This window comes from Herpailurus yagouaroundi, unplaced genomic scaffold, assembly GCF_014898765.1.
Source record: "Herpailurus yagouaroundi ecotype Mexico unplaced genomic scaffold, PumYag 186, whole genome shotgun sequence".
Lineage (NCBI taxonomy): Eukaryota > Metazoa > Chordata > Mammalia > Carnivora > Felidae > Herpailurus > Herpailurus yagouaroundi.
This window is the reverse complement of record NW_024412417.1, coordinates 510,710-531,657: the sequence shown is the minus strand read 5'-3', so window position 1 is coordinate 531,657 and position 20,948 is coordinate 510,710. Positions and strand designations below refer to the sequence as shown.

Genomic DNA, 20,948 nt, shown 5'->3' with positions numbered 1-20,948 from the left:
CTGACAACTCAGAGCCTGGAGCTTGCTTTGGATTCTGGGTCTCCTTCTCTCTATGACCCTCCCTCACTCACACTCTGTCTCTCTATCAAAAGTAAATAAACATTTAAAAAATGTTAAAATAAAATGTTCTATTAGATAAGTCGGCATAGTGTGAAAGTCACTTTCAAAATCCACACTGAATCCATCAATAACTTGCCTCTATCTAGGGGTGAGGAACCAACTGAGGTTTTTATATTTCTACTGATATCTATTTTTTAATTTTTTATTTATTTTTGAGAGAGAGAGACTGTGAGTGTGTGTGTGGGGGGGGGGGTGGACAGAAAGAGAGGGAGGCAGATGATCCAAAGTGGGCTCCATGCTGGCAGCAGAGAGCCCAATGAGGGGGCTTAAACTCACAAACTGCTAGATCATGATCTGAGCCAAAGTTAGACCCTTAACTGACTGAGCCACCCAGGTGCCTCATCTACTGATATTTTGAACAGACTGTTTCACCTCTATCATCATTTCTGCTTAAATTAGAAGTTTTCTATACTTTATGAATAAATTATTACTGTGAAGCATAAATTAAATATCAGAGAAAATAAGTTTGAGCATTAAATGGTTAAGCAATGGGAGATGTCACATGATTACTTCTAGGCTCCTCTATAGAAGATGTTATAGGAATCAGAAGGACCAATGGCATTTCAGAAAATATACCAAAGTGGTTAAGATAACCTGGGGAAGATGGCAGAGTAGGAAGATCCAAACTCACCTCTATCCATGGATATAATTAGATAACACCCACATCAGTGTAAATAACCCAGAAAACAACCTGAAGACTGGAGAACAGACTCTCCACAGCATAATGTAGAGAGGAGTCCACAGAAAATAGTAAGAAGGGTGGAGACGTGGTTGGGAACAAAGCTGATGCTCTAGACAGTCTGTGGGAGGGAGGAACACCATAGGCACTAAAAAGGGAGAGGAGCATACCCCAAACTGGACACCCTAGGCACAGGGGAACTACACTAGAATGAGAATCCTTATAATATCTGGCTTTGAAAACCTCAGGGACTTAACTTTGTCAGACAATAAGTGGGGTTTAACACTTGAAACTAAAAATCAGCAGCTAGGCTCTGGCAGAGTAGGAGGGCAATATGAAATTGAGGGCCTTCCCTTGAAGAGATGGCATAACAAACATCTCTGTTGAGATACAGCATGAAAGCAGCAGTTTGGAAAATGCCAATGGTAAAAGGGAAGGAGATTTATTTACTAATCTCAGAAAATATACTAGAGGGGCAGGGATCTTTTGGAGATTTCTTAAAGAACAAAAAGGCTGGTGGATGTCATTTCCTTCCCCTGAACCCAGCCCAGTTACACAGATACCTGTGGGAATAAGCACAACAGGAATACTACACCTAGGTTGCTAACAGCCCATTGAGCCTTTGAATTCTCCTGCAGATCCACCCCCTCCAACCTGCCCTCAGCAGGAATCCAAGCAAAGCAGTGCCACAAGCATGGCATTGTGCAAGCAGCCCCAAAGGGGCTAGTGCCATTCTAAAGTGACTTCTGCCCCAGGAAATGGGGAAGATAACCATACACACCAATCCAACTATATCCCCAGAGTGGGCTGGGGACAGACAAATGGTCTGTTTGCAGACCCCATCCATCAGTGAAAGTCTCTCAGGGGACAACACAGGGAGAGTGCCCTACAGTTGCCTGCAACCAAAGCTCTAGCAAATGCCTTATCTGACCCAACTCAAGCCCAAGGCAGCCACAGACTGGCCCATTAATAACACGGAGACCAAACCTTGCCTATAACTGGCAGAGAAAGCCATTATAGAGGCTTGTACTGAGGGCAAACATGATTCAGCCACAGCAGTAGGGCAGCATGCAACACACAAAGGAGACACTCCTGAAGTGCCAGGTTTTGGTGAACAAGGGACATTGCACTTTAGTGCACTACAGGACCTCTTCTTAATAAGACCACTACTTTTCAAGAGTAGGAGACATAGCTGATTTTCCTAACATATGGAAATAGGCACAAAGAATTAGACAAAATGAGGAGACAGAGGAAATGTTCCAAATGAAAGAATAGGACAAAATCACAGCAAAAGAGCTATAAGTATGCCTGATAGAGAATTTAAAGTAATAGTCATAAAGACATTCACCGGACTTGAGAAAAGAGTGGAGGACCTCAGTGAGACCCTCAATACAAGCTAGAAAACATAAAAAAAGAACCAGAAATGAAGAACTCAATAACTGAAATTAAAAATACACTAGATAGAAAAAATAGTAGACTACAGGAAGCAAAAGAATGGATCAGTGGCTTAGAGGACAGAGTAATGGAAAACAATCAAACTGAACAGGAGAAAAAAAATAGATTAATGAAAAATTAGAATAGATTAAGTGAGCTCAGCACCATCAAGTGTAACAACATTCACATTATAAGAATCCTAGAAGGAGAAGAGAGAAAAAAGGGGGCAGAAAACTTATTTGAAGAAATAATAGCTGAAAACAGCCTTAATGTAGGGAAGGAAATAGAAATCCAGATCTAGGAGGCAGAGAGAGCACCCAACAAAATCAATCCAAGGAATTCAACACCAAGACACATAGTGATTGAGATGGCAAAACATAGTGATAAATTTTAAAAGCAGCAAGGGAAAAGAAAACAGTTACATACAAGGAAACCCCATAGGCTATCTGCTGATTTCAAAGCAGAAATTTTGCATGCCTGAAGGGAATGGCATGTTATATTATTCAATGTGTTAAAAGAAAAAAAACCTTGAAATCAAGAATACTCTAATCAGCAAGGCTATCATTAAGAATAGAAGGAGAGATAAAGAGTTTCCCAGATAAACAAAAGTTAAAGGAATCCATCACCACTAAACCAATCTTACAGGAATGGGGATTCTTAAGTGGAAAGGAAGGATCTATCTCTATCTATCTATCTATCATCTATCTATCTATCTATCTATATCTATGTATATGTATCAGTTGAGGGATTTACAAATAAAGGTTGTAAAGTATAACACTATATAGCAAAAATATGATGGAGAGAGGAGTAAAAATTTAGTGCTTATATTTATTTATTTTTTAAAGTTCATTTATTTATTTATTTTGAAAGAGACAGAGACAGCACGAGTGGGGGAGGGGCAGAGAGAGAGGAAGACAGAAAATCCCAAACTGGCTCTGTGCTGCCAGCACAGAGCTTGATGCAGAGCCTCAAACCCATGAAACCATGAGATCATGTCCTGAGCTGAAACCAAGAGTCGGATGCTTAACCAACTGAGCCATCTGGGTACTCCAATTTAGTGCTTTTGGAATGAGTTCAAATTTAAGTGACCACCAAGTTAATATAGACACTTCTATGCATAACACGTTGTATATGAACATAATCATAACCACAAATCAAAAACTGGTAATAGACATGCAAAAAATAAAAGGAATCCAAGTATATCACTAAGGAAATCCAGCAAACCTCAACATAAGAAAGCGAGAGAAGAAAGGAACAGAGAAGAACGTCAACAATAGCCATAAAACAAGTAACAAAATGGCAATAAGTACATGCCTACCAATAATTACTTTGAATGTAAATGGGCTAAATGGTCCAATCAAAAGACATGGCATGACAGAATGGACTAAAAAGCGAGTACCACCTATATTCTGCCTAGAAGAGACTCATGCAGACCTAAAGGCACTTGCAGAATGAAAGTAAAGGGATGGAAAATATATTGCAAACAGAAGTGAGAAGAAAGCCAAGGTAGAGATACTTATATCAGACAAAATAGGCTTTAAAGCAAACACTGTAACAAGAGACAAAGAAGGACACTATACAATCATAAAGGGACAATCCAACAGGAAGACATAACAATGGTCAGTATTTATGCACCCACATGGAAGCAACAACTATAAAAAGCAGCTATTAACAAACATAAAGGGGCACCTAGGTGGCTCAGTTAGTTGAGCTTCCAACTTCCGCTCAGGTCATGATCTCACAGGTCATGACTTGGAGCCCCACATTGGGTCCTTGCTGTCAGTGCAGAGCCCACTTTGGATCCTCTGTCCCCCTCTCTCTTTGCCCCTCCCCAACTTGTACTCTCCCTTTCTCTCCCTCTCTAATTCTCAAAAATAAATAAAAACACTTAAAAAAATAAACATAAAGCATAAATTGATAGTAATAGCATAGTAGTAGGGGACTTTAACACCCCACTTCCATCAATGGATAGTTCATCCAAACAGAAAATCAACTAGGAAACAGTGGCTTTGAATGGCAGATGGATCTAATAGATATAATCAGAACATTCCATCCTAAAACAAGAATACACATTCTTTTCAAATGCACTTGGAACATTCTCCAGAATAGATCACATATTAGTGCACAAAACAAATTCATAAAGATCAAAGTCATACCATGTATCTTTTGTGAAACTAGAAATCAACCACAAAAAAAAAGACCACAAATACATGGTGTTCAATAACATGTTACTACATAATGAATGACTCAACCAAGAAATCAAAGAGGAAATCAAACAATATATGGAAACAACTGAAAATGAAAATACAATGGTTCAAAATCTTTGGGATGCAGTAAAAACTGTTCTAAGAGGGAAGATTATAGCCATACAGGCTTACCTCAAGATGTAAGAATAATCTCAAATAAATAATCAAATGTTACACCTACAGGAGCTAAAAAAAAAAAAAACAAAAAATAAAAAACAAAAAACAAAAAAACAAAAACAAGTACAAACAGAACCCAAAACCAAAGGAAGGAAGGAAGAAAATAATAAAGATTAGAATAGAAATAAACAAAATGGAAAGTAAAAAGAAAAAAAATGCACAGAAAGGAACAAAACAAAACAATAGCACAGATCAATGAAACCAGTAGTTCGTCCTTGAAAAGATCAATAAAATTGACAAACCTTTGGCCAGACTCATCAAAAGTCTGCAGTACTAAAAATCAGAAATGAAGAAAATAAATAAATAAAAATTGACACCTCAGAAATATAGAGGATTATAAGAGAATATGTCAACAACTGGGCAACCTAAAAGAAATGGATAAATTCCTAGAAATATATAACCTACCAAACTGAAGCAGGAAGAAATAAAAAACTTGAACAGACTGATTACTAGCAAAGATATTGAATCAGTAATCAAAAAACTCCCAACAAACGAAAAGTCAAGATTAGGTGGCTTCACATGTGAATTCCTACAAACATTAAAAAAATAGTTCATACTATTCTTCTAAAACTATTTTAAAAATAGAAGAGGATGATAAGCCCCTAAATTCATTCCATGACGCCAGCATTATCCTGATAATAAACCAGATAAAGGCACTACAAAACAAAAACAAAAACAAGAGAACTATAGGCTAATACCTCTGATGAACATAGATGCAGAAGTCCTCAACCCAATATTAGCAAACTGAATCCAACAATGTATTTAACAAATCATACACTACGATTAAGCAGGATTTATTCTTGGGATGCAAGAGTGGTTCAATATTCACAAATCTATCAACATGATACATCACATCAACAAGAGAAAGGATACAAACAATGTGATAATATCAATAGATGCAATTGATAAAGTACATTTGACATTTGACAATGTACATCCATTCATGATAAAAACCCTCAGCAAAGTAGGTTTACAGGGAACATACTTCAACATAATAAAAGCCTTATATGAAAAATCCACAGCTAACATCATACTCAATGGTGAGAACCTGAAAGTGTTTTCTTTAAGATCAGAAACAAGACAAAAATGTCCATTCTTACCACTTTTATTCAACATAAAAGTTGGCTGGAAGTCCTAGCCACAGCAATCAGACAAGAAAAATAAATAAAGGGCATACAGATTGGTAAGGAATAAGTAAAACTCCCACTATTTTCAGGTGACATGATAAAATATAGAAAATCCTAACAACTGCACCAAAAACAGCTAGAACTGATGAATGAATTCAATAAAGTCTCAGGGTACAAAATCAGTATGCAGAAATCCGTTGCATTTTCATACACTAATAATGAAGTAGCAGGAAGAGAAATTAAGAAAACAGTCCCATTTACAATTGCACCAAAAAGAATAAAATACCTAGAAATAAACTTAACCAAGAAGGTGAAAGACCTGTACTCTGAAAACTAAAAACATTGATGAAAGAAATTGAAGATGCCACAAACAAATGGAAAGATATTCCATACTCATATATTTGAAGAACAAATATTGTTAAAATGCCCATACTACCCAAAGCAATATACAGATTTAATGCAATCACTATCAAAATACCAACATCATTTTTCACAGAACTAGAACAAAGAATCCAAAAATTTGTATGGAATCACAAAAGACCTGAATAGCCAAAGGCATTTTGAAAAAGAACAAAACTGGAGGTATTCCACGTTTCTAGATATACTACAAAGTTATTGTAATCAAAAACAGTATGGTACTCACACAAAAACAGAAACATAGATCAATAGAACAAAACAGAGAAATAAATCCATGATTTTATGGACTATTAATCTTTGACAAAGAAAGGAAAAATATCAGTGGGAAAAATACAGTGTTTTCAACAAATGATGTTGAGAAAACTGGCTACATGCAAATGAATGAAACTGGACCATTTTCTTACATCATACACAAAAATAAACTTGAAATGGATTAAAGTCTTTAATGTGAGAACTGAAACCATAAAAATTCTAGAAGTATAGGCAATATTTGAAATCAACTATAGCAACATTTAAATTTTTTTATTAGTTTTTTAAAAGTTTATTTAATTATTTTGAGAGACAGAGAGAGAGAGACAGAATGCGAGCAGGGGAGGGGCAGGGAGAGAAAGGGAGAGAGAATCCCAAGAAGGCTCCATGCTGTTAGCACAGAGCCCAATGCAGTGTTTGATCTCATGAACATTGAGATCCTGACCTGACCCCAAATCATAATTCAGATGCATAACCAACCGAGCCACCCAGGTGCCCCTGTAGCAATGTTTTTTGAGATATGTCTTTTAAGGGAAACAAAAACAAAAATAAATTGCTGGGAGTATATAAAAATAAAAAGTTTCTGTACAATGAAGGAAAAAATGAATAAAACTAAAAGACAACCTAATGAATGGGAGAAAATATTTGCAAATGATATATTTTATAAGTAGTTAGTATCTGAAATATATAAAGAACTTATACAACTCAACACCAAAAAGCAAATAATCCAATCAAGTCCGATATAAACAGACAATTCTCCAAAGAAGACCTTTCAGAAGACCAACAGAAATGTGAAAAAATGGTCAACATACTAATCATCAGAGAAATGCAAATTAAAATGACAATGATATATCACCTCAAAGCTGTCTGAATGACTAAAATCAAAGACACAAGAAAAAATGTTGGCGAGGATATGGAGAACAAAGAAACATCATGCACTGTAGTTGGGAATGCAAACTGGTAAATCCACTGTGGAACAGTATGGAGGCTCCTCAAAAAGTAAAAATATAATTATGTTATGATCTAGTAATTCTCCTACTGAATATACCCAAAGAATATGAAAACACAATCTAAAAAGGTAAATGCACCCCTATTTTTACTCCTATGTAAATGACTATAGCATTATTTACTATAGTCAAAATATGGAACCAATCAAAGTGTCCTTCATTAGATGAATGGAAAGAGATGTTATTATCAATACACACACACACACATACACACACACACAATGTAATATAACTCAGCCCTAAAAAATAATGAAACCTTGTCCTTTGCAGTAACATGGATGGATGTGGAGGGTATAATACTAAGTGAAATAAGTCAGTCAGGGAAAAACAAACACTATATATTTTCATTCATATGTGGAATTTAAGAAACAAAACAAATGAACAAACAAAAAAAGAGCCAAATGAAAAAACAGACTTTTAACTATAGGGAACAAACTGATGGTTACCAGAGAGGTGGTGGGAGGAGGGAATGGGTGAAATAGGTGAAGGGGATTAAGAGTACATTTTTCATGATGAGCATTGAGTAATGTATAGATTTGTTGAATCACTATATTGTTTACCTGAAACTAATATAACATTGCATGTTAATTATACTAGAGTTAAAAATTAATAAAAATCATGATAATAATGATTGAGAAGTTATACAGCTATAAATTTTTAAATAGCCTATTTTAGAATCATGTGCAAGTTTGCCTTTGTGAATTTGTAAATATTTTGCATAGAAATTCTGTTTCCTTATATTGTGGTTTGAATGTATGTGTTCTTCCAAAATTCATATGTTGAAATCCTAATGCATAATGTGATGGTATTAGGAAGTGTGGCCTTTAGGGGATGCCTAAGTCATGATAGTGGAGCCTTTGTGAATGGGATTTGTGCTCTTATACAAGAGATACTAGAAAGCTTCCTAGCTGCTTCCACCATGTGGGCACAGAAGAAGATGAGGGCTATGGACAGATAAAGGATCCTCACCAGAACATGACCATATTGGATCTAGATCTTGGACTTCCCATCATCCAGAACTGTGAGAAATAAATTTCTCTTGTTTATAAGCCATCCAGTCTGTAGCATTTTTGTATAAAAGCCCAAATGGATTTTTACATATACTTTTTGTATAAAAGCCCAAATGGACTAAGCCATCTTACATATACTATAAAATGCATAGAAAATAGGCTGTGTTTTGCAAACAAGTTTAAGATGGCAATAAAACCATTATTTCATAGTTTTTGAAAAGCAATAATAAGCTTACCATTTTTGTTTCACTTTTACACTTAATTTAATGAGCCAAAGCATGGTATATAATTTAAATATGCTAATTAGGACTTAGATGTCAGAAATTTTATTTTAAAATTTTTGGTCCTCTAAAAAATTGTTACAGAAGATATTTTTATCTCCTTTTATGATACAGGACCTTAATAAAGAGAAAACAGCAAAAAATAAATAAAAAAAATAAAAAGGAAATTCAGTTGTCCAAAATAAATATATTAGTAGGAATTTATATGGATTAATTAGTAAGAAATTTGTCTTTGGGAAGAAATAGAATTGTAAGGTAATTGGGTAGACCATTATAGTGATTCCAAGTGAATAACAAAAACAATTAATAATCCATGTTGAAATTCCCAATTTCTTTAAGTTGACATTTTTAATAACTGATTAGAGTATCCTTGAGATTCCTAGGAATGCTGGTCCAGCAATGGTCCCATTTTCCAAAGCCTGGAATAATTCCATTATAATACAAGGAGTTTTTCATTGTTTTATCCTAGAAAGAAAAGATTATTAAAAGTAATTAATCTTATCATCCCTAAACTTTGAAACTTATAGTAGAATGAATAGTATGAATTCCATAGGAAAACAACAAAAAAATAGCTTTAAAAAAAAACTTTAAAGATAGAATTTTACCAAAGCAAATCTGTAAAAATATAATTTATGCACAATTTTTTATTAAATATAACTCAACATTCATATCTATTAATTATTTCTTAATGGAGCTATTTTTTAAGTTAGAATAAAATATTTGAGGAGAAATTATAACTTTTAACTTATAAAACTTTTTTTCTGAGATCCCTAAATTGTATGTATATGTCATTTAGTTTATCTTCCCATTACTGCTATAAGGCAGATAGCAAGGGATGATATTCCTGTCTATTTTCATTTGCCAAAATAATAAATTCTTCTAATAATTGGAATAGCTTATATTATCGCATAAATATTTTATGCCTCTCTTTAAAATCTCTTCTTGAGTAACTCTCTGGAGTGTTCCTCCTTAGAAGAGGATTAGACTTCTCTGATGCCAGAAGTGGCTGTGTAACTTGCTTTGCTCAATACAGTGAGAGAAGACAGGTGTGCCATTCCCAAGAAGAAGCTTCAGGAGCCATTGAGCGTTTCCTACATGGTCCCTTTTTTTGTTCCATGTGAGAGCAACACTGAGTCCTAGCAAAATGCAAACATGCAGTCAACCTATGCTGGGCAAGTAGGTAAGAAATGAACCTTTGTTGCTGGAAGTCAGTGAGGGCTTGTGGGTCATTTGTACCATGCAAAAATTTAGCATAATGTGGAGCACAGCATTAATATTTTAAAAACAGCTAATTCTACATTTGGTTTTGTTTATATTGACTTTACTTATAAAAACAACAATGAAATAAAAGCCATAGGGAGTGATATTTATAAATAAGTAAAGGGAATGAGTATGTGTTGCCTACTATGTCTCATTTAACTCTCACAACAATCCTGAAAGATAGGGAATGTTTGGTTGGTTTTTAGATAAGGACACTAAGGCAATTTTTAATAAAGAATTCTAGTTGACTTCCAGGGCTGATGTGATTAATTACATAACATATTGCTTAAATATATATAATGATAAAATTAGATTTAATTCTTGGAACACAAATATTTTATAACTAATAAACAGATATCCATAAAGCAACTATGCAATCTACAACATTCAAGTTGACATTAATTTAATTTGAAAGATCATATAGTTAAGCTGAAATGATATCAGACTTCAGAAATTAAATATGGTACCTACTGTTGTAGCATATCGTTTTGTTTGTTTTTTTGTTTGTTTTTAGCTCAGATGCTAATATTATTGTGTGCAGCATATTAATTTAATTTTTATACCACATTTCTTCTTGTGAAAGACTAAGAAACTTTTTTCCCACTTAACATCTTATGATTATTTTCCATTCAATTGGTACAAAGAAAAAAATTACATATTAAAGTCATTTTTTTTTCATAAAATTTGGGTAATTGAAACAATACTAATTAGAAACAGAGAATTAATCTCAGGGCAGTAAATGGATAATTAAAAGTCATAATCCAAATTGTTCAGGATACATTTCTATTAATATTTCTATTAACGCTGAAGGTAACAAGCTGCACTAATATATACATTTATAATAAAAATAAGAAATATATGATACCCTATGAATTGTTTCATTGAGATCTGAACATATGGAACATAGAGAAACAGTGTTTCATAGGTTGAGAAATCCCAAATTAAGGTTTGGAGATGTTAAGTAACCTGTGAGTCAAAAAGCTCAAAAGTGGTAAAGCCCAGATTTGAATCCAATTCAGTCTTCTTTTTATGTTACTACAAAAATAAGAGTACTAAATATAGCATTATCCCATTTATGTAAATAGTTAAAAAAAAACCTCACAACCTTATGATCTGATAATAATGACTGAAAACTAAAAAAGAAAGAAGAGCATTGACTAAAAGCATAGCAGAATGTCAGAGAAATATATAATATGGAGAATATAAATCACAGAAATCTTTATTGCTAGAAGCAGATACCAACAGATATAATATTTTAATGGAAATAAGTGTCAAAATGCTTTATGTTTGTGTCACTTACAATAAAAAATGAAATGAAAACCAGGATGACGAATAAAGCTAGGTAAAAGACAATTCACAGGACAAAAGAAAATAAAACCAAATTAAGAACACCTTTTAAATAGAAAGTTACTGCATTTTTGCACTAAACATAATTATGACTTTGCAGGCTATTAACTTAAAATGGTATTTTATAAATTTTATGGCTCCTATTTCCAAATAAAATAAACCTATTTCTCAAAATACTGTTAGACACCACTGATGATAAGATAGAGCATACATTTAAAAACATCTTTTCTTTTTTTTCAGGAAAAAAAAGTAAACTCATTCAATGGTCCTAAAATTTACTCTACAATAGAGTAGAAAAAAGTAACAATTCTTTAATTTTTCTAAGTTAGATTTAATCTAAAACTCCAACACTCTGGACTTAATGGGAAATTGGATTTTGTCATTCTCAGATATCACTTCCGGTCTATTCAGAATAGTGTACATGTTGTGGGTCTAACAAATTTAAGCCTTTGAAGAACATCTGATCCGGGCGCCTGGGTGGCGCAGTCGGTTAAGCGTCCGACTTCAGCCAGGTCAGGATCTCGCGGTCTGTGAGTTCCAGCCCCGCGTCGGGCTCTGGGCTGATGGCTCAGAGCCTGGAGCCTGTTTCCGATTCTGTGTCTCCCTCTCTCTCTGCCCCTCCCCCGTTCATGCTCTGTCTCTCTCTGTCGCAAAAATAAATAAACGTTGAAGAACATCTGATCTCTCGGCATGGTCACAAATGGCATGCTGTGCTTTAAGCCCACTGGCTGATGCTGACACTTGTGAGACTACCCTTGTGACACTACACTTGTGACACTATGGTCTACCCTTTCCTGGTGCACCACACGGCTATTCTCTCTGAAGTGTTCCATCTCAGTGGGCAGAGATCCTCTTTGTTTTATCAATATAGGAAAAATGTAAATAACATAGTATTTACCATTTTACCCTCTTAAGTGTACATTTCAGTGGCATTAAGTACATTCACACTGTTGTATAACTATCACCAGTATCCATCCTCAAAAGTTTTTTATCATCTCAAACTGAAAGTCTGCAACCATTAAGCAATAACTTTCCATTCTGCTTACCCTCAAGCCCCAGATAACCACTATCCTACCTTCTATCTCTAAGACAATCTAAGACAAAATTTTACTGTTTTAGGCACCTTATATAAATGGAATCAGACAATATTGATGTTCGTTTGTGTCTAGTTTATTTCAATTAGCATGTCTTCAAGCTTCATCTGTGTTGTAGCATGTATCAGAAACTGATTCTGTCTTACAGTATTTTTCTTTATCTGGGTAACATGACCGTATTTAGTGACAAAGGTAAGAAAGGAATTGGAATTAGAGAGTTTAGTGGAGAGTAAATTAAAAAGAGAAATTCTGGAGAGCTAAAAAAGAAAATGCAGAAGCTGATATTACAGTGCTTGTTTTTTTTTCCCCATTGCACTAGAAAATTAATTTGAACACATTTCAGCACATCTTCATTTGTGATTCACATTGGAAATAGAGCTTTTTAAATTTATTGCTTGGTTTGAAAATAGACAAACTTATAACAGCCTCCTATCCATCCTCGTCTTCCCAAATCTTATGAAAACCAGCAGGTTTCTCTATTAAATACCTAGTCATGCGAATCATGTAAGAAGATGTCATTGCTATAAAACAATGCAAGAAGCAGGGAGGAAAAAAGACTGCCAAGTTAAACACAAAGGACAAAATCTGTCTGCATATTCCCACACCCTTAAACATGTATTCCAGTGTGAACTGCCTGTCGGGTTTTGATGACAGAACTTGGCTCACCAGGCAATCATTCTCAGAAGGACTCAGCTCTCTCCAGAAACTGCATTTATATTTCCCAGATGATTATGTCTTTTATCAAAAGCAGCAGTTGAAAAATGGTCAAGCTCAGCATCAGAAAAGTCCAGCTATGACGACTAGTTTCACCTACAGATAAATATGGGAAAGGGTAGGAGAGCAAGACGGTTGATGGGTTTGGATTCTCAAGAATAACATTAAGTTCATGTAGACAAAGATTGGAAAAAGCAGTGAGCATCAGGGGGCAAATGATTTTTTTTTTCAGGAAATTAGCTTTTTTACAAACTTAGCTTATGTTTTTTATCTTTGAAATATACGAAGCAAATGTATCAAGTGCATAGTAGTCAGGACAAAATTAAAATGCACAAATGTGTGCATAATATTATAGCAATATATATGCCTCTGTGCATGAGTTCACAAAAATACATATATTCTTTAATTTCAAATAATGAGATAATGTTTTCAAAGAGAAATGATAGAAATATGCCAAAAGAAGAAGAAGGAGGAGGAGGAGGAGGAGGAAGAGGAGAAGGAGAAGGAGGAGAAAAAAGCTTGAGGTCTCCATTTAAAATCTATAGATACATGTTACAGGATTAATGATCAATATTGTTTGTCATGTTAATCCCTATGGGAAGAATAAGTATAAATTTTATGATAAAAAGATCAACCAATAGTTGGTAGAATGAGAAAAATATTTTCACTTTTCAATAGTATATTCCATTGCATGAAGACTAGCCTGAGGCATCAGGTCAAGTAATATAATAACTTAGTAAATAGAGACTTGGGCATAAGAAGTGAAATTTAATTTAGTGGTCTTATGTTAATCATTGTGGGTCCAGAAGAGAGCAACAAAACAATCTTTAAAAAAGGAAAATAGAATTTATGAGGGGAGCTGAGGGAGCTAATCAAATATAGCCTAGAGAAGAGATGACTACATGGTAATTAATTTCACTTGAAGGGATATAAGCAGAGGCATGATATTAGGGCCAAAGGACTGGTATGAATGCTGATTTAAACATGTGTCAGTAATTAAAACTATATATGCAGCTAGTGCATTTAGACTTTTATATTTACTTAAAATTGTTTTTTTGCCCCATAGAATTATGTGTTTTTGGATCTGGACTTAGGGAGAGGAAATAACTTATATTGGCTACAACATAAGTGAGTGAGAATTTTTTATTTTGTTTTCTTGTGAGTATTTTAGTGGAGTTATTATTCATTTTTTTTGAGCCATGCTTTATCACTACATTTTGGAGATGTGCAGTAATTGTGTCAGTTTTGTCTCTTGAAAGTTAGAAGCAGTTAATATTATTAGATTAATTTGAGATGCTTAGGTATAAAGACTAATTAAAATAAACCTTAACAACTAGCAAAAACCATTAATCATTTAATATGAGCAGAGGGTGTTATGTAAGTGATGAATCACTAAATTCTACTCCTGAAACCAATATTATACTATATGTTAACTAACTAGAATTAACAAAAATTTGAAACAAACAAAAATTAGTCTATCAGTCTGTGACCACTGTACCCCTTTTCCAAAATTCATAAAACCATTTAACCTATGAAAATTATAATTATAGGCCAGAGCTCAGTCCATAATTTGAATTTTTATTTAAACCTACTGGGTATTGGGGCACCTGGGTGGTGCAGTCGGTTAAGCGTCCGACTTCAGCCAGGTCACGATCTCGCGGTCCGTGAGTTCGAGCCCCGCGTCAGGCTCTGGGCTGATGGCTCGGAGCCTGGAGCCTGTTTCCGATGCTGTGTCTCCCTCTCTCTCTGCCCCTCCCCCGTTCATGCTCTGTCTCTCTCTGTCCCAAAAATAAATAAAAAACGTTGAAAAAAAAATTTTAAACCTACTGGGTATTAACATTAAAATTTCTAAACACAGTTTGAAAATTAATATGGAGTGATTACTTCAGGTATTTTGAAATGTGATTTCATTTATTTAAAAAAAATAATGTTTATTTATTTTTGAAAGAGAGAGAGAGAGAAAGACAGAGCGTAAACAGGGGAGGGCAGAGAGAGAGGGAGACAAAGAATCCAAAGTAGGCTCTAAGCTCTGAGCTGTCAGTGCAGACCCCAGGGCGGGGCTCGAACTCATGATCATGATCTGAGCCAAAGATGGATGCTTAACCAACTGAGTGCCCTGAAATGTGATTTCATTTGAATTTTTCGTAGTAATTCTATTTGCTTCAGTTATTTTTTGTGTTAAAATGGATTTCTACTTTGACTTCAATTCTACTCTGATTCATAATTTTTTTAAATGTTTATTTTTGAGAGAGAGAGCACAAGCAGGGAAGGTGCAGAAAAAGAGCAGGAAAAAGGATCCAAAGCAGACTCCCTGCTGATGGCAGAAATCCTGATGTGGGGCTCAAATTCATGAACTGCGAGATCACGACCTGAACCAAAGTCAGACGTGCAACCTACTGAGCTACCTAGGCACCCCTCTGATTTATAATTTTTAAAAATTATTTTATTACAAATGATTAGATTAACAACAACAAAAAAACCCCAAAAAATCCCTATTCTGAGAATAGATTTGAGTGAAATATGTAGACTGCAACTATTATTATGGTGTCATTTTTAGTTCAAATTATTAAAGGGATAAAAATATTTTAGGGTATTAATGTAAAATCTTATAAAGGCATTAGCAAGGCATTTATGTGTCAAACTACCCTTTTTCTAGTTCTATATTTCAGTTAACATTAAGTATTTCCTAAGTTTCCCTATGTGTCCAACACTATTTTGTTTTGTATGGTCTCTTATTTGCTAGTACCTTAAAATATACTATGAAAGAGAGAGGGAGACACAGGTACAAAACATTTAGCAAATAATAGTTCAGTACATAACCAGCTATGTAATTGTAAATTACAGACCATAAGTACCCAGTAAGAAAAAAGACTACCAGTGGGAGCTACAGGCAATTAGGAATGTTGATAGAGGGTGGTGGATGTTGTGACGGAAGAAGTACTAAGATCTCAGATTGTTTAAGAGGAGTGAGGGAAAAACACTAAGAACAAGGCCAAAATGGAATTTGTGCTGAAAGAGTAAGAAAACTAAGCTGAATAGAATGGTTAGAAGGGAAAAAACCTTGGGAGGGAGAATTAAGCACAAAAAGCTGAAGGTTTGTTTGAGGAGTCCAAATTTGCTCAGGGCAGCAAGAGGGTTTGTCTATAGACATGAATGGCAGGGAGATCAGGTGGCACGTATGCCTGTGATATATGGTCAAAATGAACAATATAAATAAGCATCGATGCCAAACATTTTTTATTAAATAGTTATCTTAGGAGAACCATAAAGAATACGTGGCAAACCCAGAATTTTTGTTGTTGTTAGTTAATACTGATAAATGATTATTTCGCCTCAGATTTCTACTTTTGCTTAATCTTCCATTATTGCGTTAAGGAGCTATCTCTTTCTTCCTGATTCCAGCCCTCCTACCAATTTTGGTGGAATGCTCCCTGTTTCCTCATCACTTCCATTATTCTCTGAAGGTTTTAAATTTAAAAGCTGTATTTTTTTCTGTCCTAGTTGTTATACCAGGTTTGTGTAATTGCATAATCTCACAGACATTCACGAACCACCTGTGTTCTGGAGCTACTTCATAACCCATGAGAGCCCATTGTGTGCATCTCATCCCAACTGTACTTATAGTGACTTCACATTGGGGGGCTTGAAATCGGCTCTGATGGGGATATTTACACCATGAAAAGTGGCAAATGCGACAAGTCAAAAGTTTTTGGTTTGGTTTGTTGGGGGTAGGGGAGTAGTTTGTTAAACATTGATTAACACACCATTGTGTGCAACAATGTATTTTTCCATACACCTTCCAATTGGTTTTTAGTTAAAGTTTTTATGAATCAATCAGAAAATGTCTCTAGAATACCTATACTGCTTAAGGCTGCTAGGCTAGAAAGCATGAACATGAAAGCTCACAATCTGTTCTTGTTAGTACATGTATAATGCCTATAAATATGAAATCTGATACGTTCTTTCTCATGAAATTAAAAAAATGCTTAGGTGTTTCAATATTTGTTGATGTATACGCTACAGGAAGAAAGGAAATCAAAGTTGAGTTCCATGACAACTCCTTGGATTTAGAACAGACATCCTGATAGGACCAATAATCAAATGATAGGTAACAAGACATTTTTAAGAAGAATTCCTGTGTGTGGCAGATACATTTGCATGGTTAGCAAATAATCTAGATTTTAGGATTTGGGACAAGAGCGACAAGCATCAGGTACAACTCTGTGGATTGCTCTTCATAAATTGTTCCTGCAACAACTTTAATAAATCTGAGATTCTGATATATCCAGCTGGAAGTTTATGAATCATTTCTTAATTATGTGATGAAAGTGTGTCTGACAGCAGGGAATCTTAAAAGAAACAATGGTTTGAATGAAGGCCTTGAGTTCCCAGATTTTCCAGAGATTCCTCAATCATAAATTTGGAAGATATCAGCAAAATTATGGCATCTTTATTCTGGGCCATTTCAGCAGTAAAAGCATCTCTGGTAGTATGTTTACCATTCATTCATTCATTCATTTATTCATTCATTTATTCTTTATAATTATTGTGTTCTCATCATGTAACAGGCACTATGCTTGTCAATATCTCCCCCTTATTCAAATTACAATCTAGCAATGAAACTGACAATAATTGGTTACAGATCGGTACAGGTAAAGGTGTTTCAGACAACACAGAGAATGGCCATTTAGGGAATTGAAAGAAATTCAGTAGGACAGATTTTTATAGGGTCAAAATTCTTAAAAAACTACATGCAAATATTTACACACAGATTTGGATTTCTTAGGGGAAACTGGAAAGTATTAAATATTTATTTTTGTCTATACGATTAAAGAAATGATAAGATTTTATTTTGGAAAGGACCTGAGTTTAAAAGGAAAAACACTTGATTTTTAGTAAATTATAATATTTGGAGTATTGCAAATCCCGATGGGAGCTAAATCAGTGCTCACTGACTGACAGGAATATGAACAAAGTCATAAGAACTAGCTTATCAAGAACACAGAATTAGATTTCATTATTGCAGATTGCTATGAGAAGTAGTATTTTGATGTGGGAATTCACTCCACTCTTTGCTTCACTGTTCTTTTAAAATTTTTTTTTAACGTTTATTTATTTTTGAGACAGAGAGAGACAGAGCATGAACGGGGGAGGGTCAGAGAGAGGGAGACACAGAATCCAAAACAGGCTCCAGGCTCTGAGCTGTCAGCACAGAGCCTGACGCGGGGCTCAAACTCACGGACCGCGAGATCATGACCTGAGTCGAAGTTGGCCGCTTAACCAACTGAACCACCCAGGCGCCCCTTCACTGTTCTTTTAATAGAAATAAGTATTTGGAAAGTTTTTCTGCCATACTTGTTCTTACTTATTGGGTCAGTGTTCACACCCTACTGTACATGCCTACAACATAAAGGAGAAACACATATCGGGTTTAAAGCCACATAGTAGTGCAGCACTTACCTATGGTATCCCAGATCCAAAGTCTAACATTGACCTGCTTGAAAACCTTTCCCCCTTTTTCTATATATTTCTTATTTCCATAAAATAGGAAAAACAATAACTCTATGTAAAGAGGCCAAATGATACAACATTGAAGGTTTTTTTTTAAATAAAATCACCTATTTAAAATTTATTCATGTCACTTTTACTTTCTATTTCTTATGTAGTATCTCATACCACATTAATCTATCATGTTAGCCAGAAAAATAAAGAGAGGTTGCTACTTTAAAGGTGACACATTGTCTTATTTCTTTATGTTGTGTCTTATTTTTTTTTTAATGTAATTTATTGTCAAGTTGGTTTCCATACAACACCCAGTGCTCATCCCAGCAGGTGCCCTCCTCAATGCCCATCAACCTCTTTCCCCTCTCCCCACCCTCCATCAACCCTGTTTGTTCTCAGTATTTAAGAGTCTCTTGTGGTTTGCCTCCTTCCCTCTCTGTAACTTTTTTTTTCTCCCCTTTCTTCCCCTCACCCTGGTCTTCTGTTAAGTTTCTCAGGATCCACATATGAGTGATAACATATGGTATCTGTCTTTCTCTGCCTGACTTATTTCACTTAGCCTAATACCCTCTAGTTCCATCCACATTGCTACAAAAGGCCATATTTCATTCTTTCTCATTGCCAAGTAGTATTCCATTGTATATATAAACCACAATTTCTTTATCCATTCATCAGTTGATGGACATTTAGGCTCTTTCCATAATTTGGTTATTGTTGAAAGTGCTGCTATAAACATTGGGGTACATGTGCCCCTATGCATCAGCACTCCTGTATCCCTTGGGTAAATTCCTAGCAGTGCTATTGCTGGGTCATAGGGTAGATTTATTTTTAATTTTTTGAGGAACCTCCACACTGTTTTCCAGAGCGGCTGCACCTTATGTTGTGTTTTAAAAATTTCTTCATGTTGTGGCGCCCAGGTGGCTCAGTCAGTTAAGCGTCCTACTTCAGCTCAGGTCATGATCTCACAGTTGACGAATTCGAGTCCCACGTCAGGCTCTGTGCTGACAGCTCAGAATCTGGAGCCTGCTTCAGATTCTGTGTCTCCCTCTCTCTCTGCCCCTCCCCTGCTCAAGCTCTCTCTCTCTCTCTCTCTCTCTCTCTCTCTCTCTCTTAAAAATAAATAAACATTAAAAAAATTTTTTCTTCATGTTTTGGAGACTATGTGTCTCAGCTGTCCCACAATCTCCAGAGTTATCCCGTCCCTTTTTTTTGTTTCTAAATTTGCTGAAAGCACTACACAAATGGGATATTTAAAGGATTTCACCCATGGCTGGGTAAGTGATGGTGGAGATAGTGGTGATGAGGATGGTGATAACAATGATAATGATTCTGGCAGTCAAGTTTTTAAGTGCTAAAAGATTGGATTAATTACACAGCAATGTGAACACAACCATATTCACTAATTTTTCCTTTGGCATATATATCACAAAATAAAGACCGTTTTATCCTCACATGCCAACTGCACGCTGTTGCTCTTACAGAAAAACCATAAAATTAAAAATAACTCATTGCTTCCGGAATTGAGCAAACCTGAGTTGTATTACTGAAAGTTATATTAACTATCTGTGTTACTTGAACAAGTTCCTTAATCTCTACAGTCCTTAAATTCCTCTTCCATAAAATAAGAAAAACAATAACTATATTTAAAGAGATTAACTGATGCAACAGCATATATAAACTGCTTAGCCCACAGTAGGTACTTCATGCATATTCTTCCCTCTAAGTTTGGAAAAAAAATTAAATTACTACAAATTTACTTTAATGTTTCTTACAAGACAGTACTAAGCTCTAAAGAATTAAACAATATTTTGTCAGTAGAAATGTTTAAACATCATTATCATTTTCTTTAATATTCATACTCTCTGAAAAAGTTTTCACTAATGTAATATAGGTTACCATAAGGGAAGAATTATCAGTTATCCTATGTATTTTTTTGTAATATATATTACTATACCTTGAAATTTTTCCATTCCTTTTTTTGTTCCCTTTCCAAATATACATTTTTAACATCCTCCTACAAGAAAACAAGGTTAGATTGATTAAATGAGCTAATACTTTTCCAGTTATTTAGTATTCTGTACTGTGATTCAAACTACTAGATTTAAAATCAAAGCAAACCTTGAACATGTATAACTGTGAGAAGCTAGAAAATAATAGCAGAGGAGTTGAACAGGCACATGATAAAAAGAGATGGGATAATGTATTTAAGGAAAGCATCAGATATGAAGACAGAGTCAGATTTTCAAGGACAAACAGGGTCTTGAAATAAACTTCTTTTGGTAGC

General features: G+C 34.9%; 1 long non-coding RNA gene across 1 annotated transcript; it reads right to left on the bottom strand.

Moving 5' to 3' along the window:
* Positions 1-9,057: 9,057 nt before the first annotated feature.
* On the bottom strand, positions 9,058-20,670 carry LOC121043179 (uncharacterized). The gene is made up of 3 exons (XR_005796708.1): positions 20,619-20,670; positions 13,115-13,258; positions 9,058-9,212 (listed from the first exon to the last, which is right to left on the bottom strand). It is a non-coding gene; the product is annotated as an uncharacterized LOC121043179 (long non-coding RNA).
* Between the last annotated feature and the right edge of the window lie 278 nt (positions 20,671-20,948).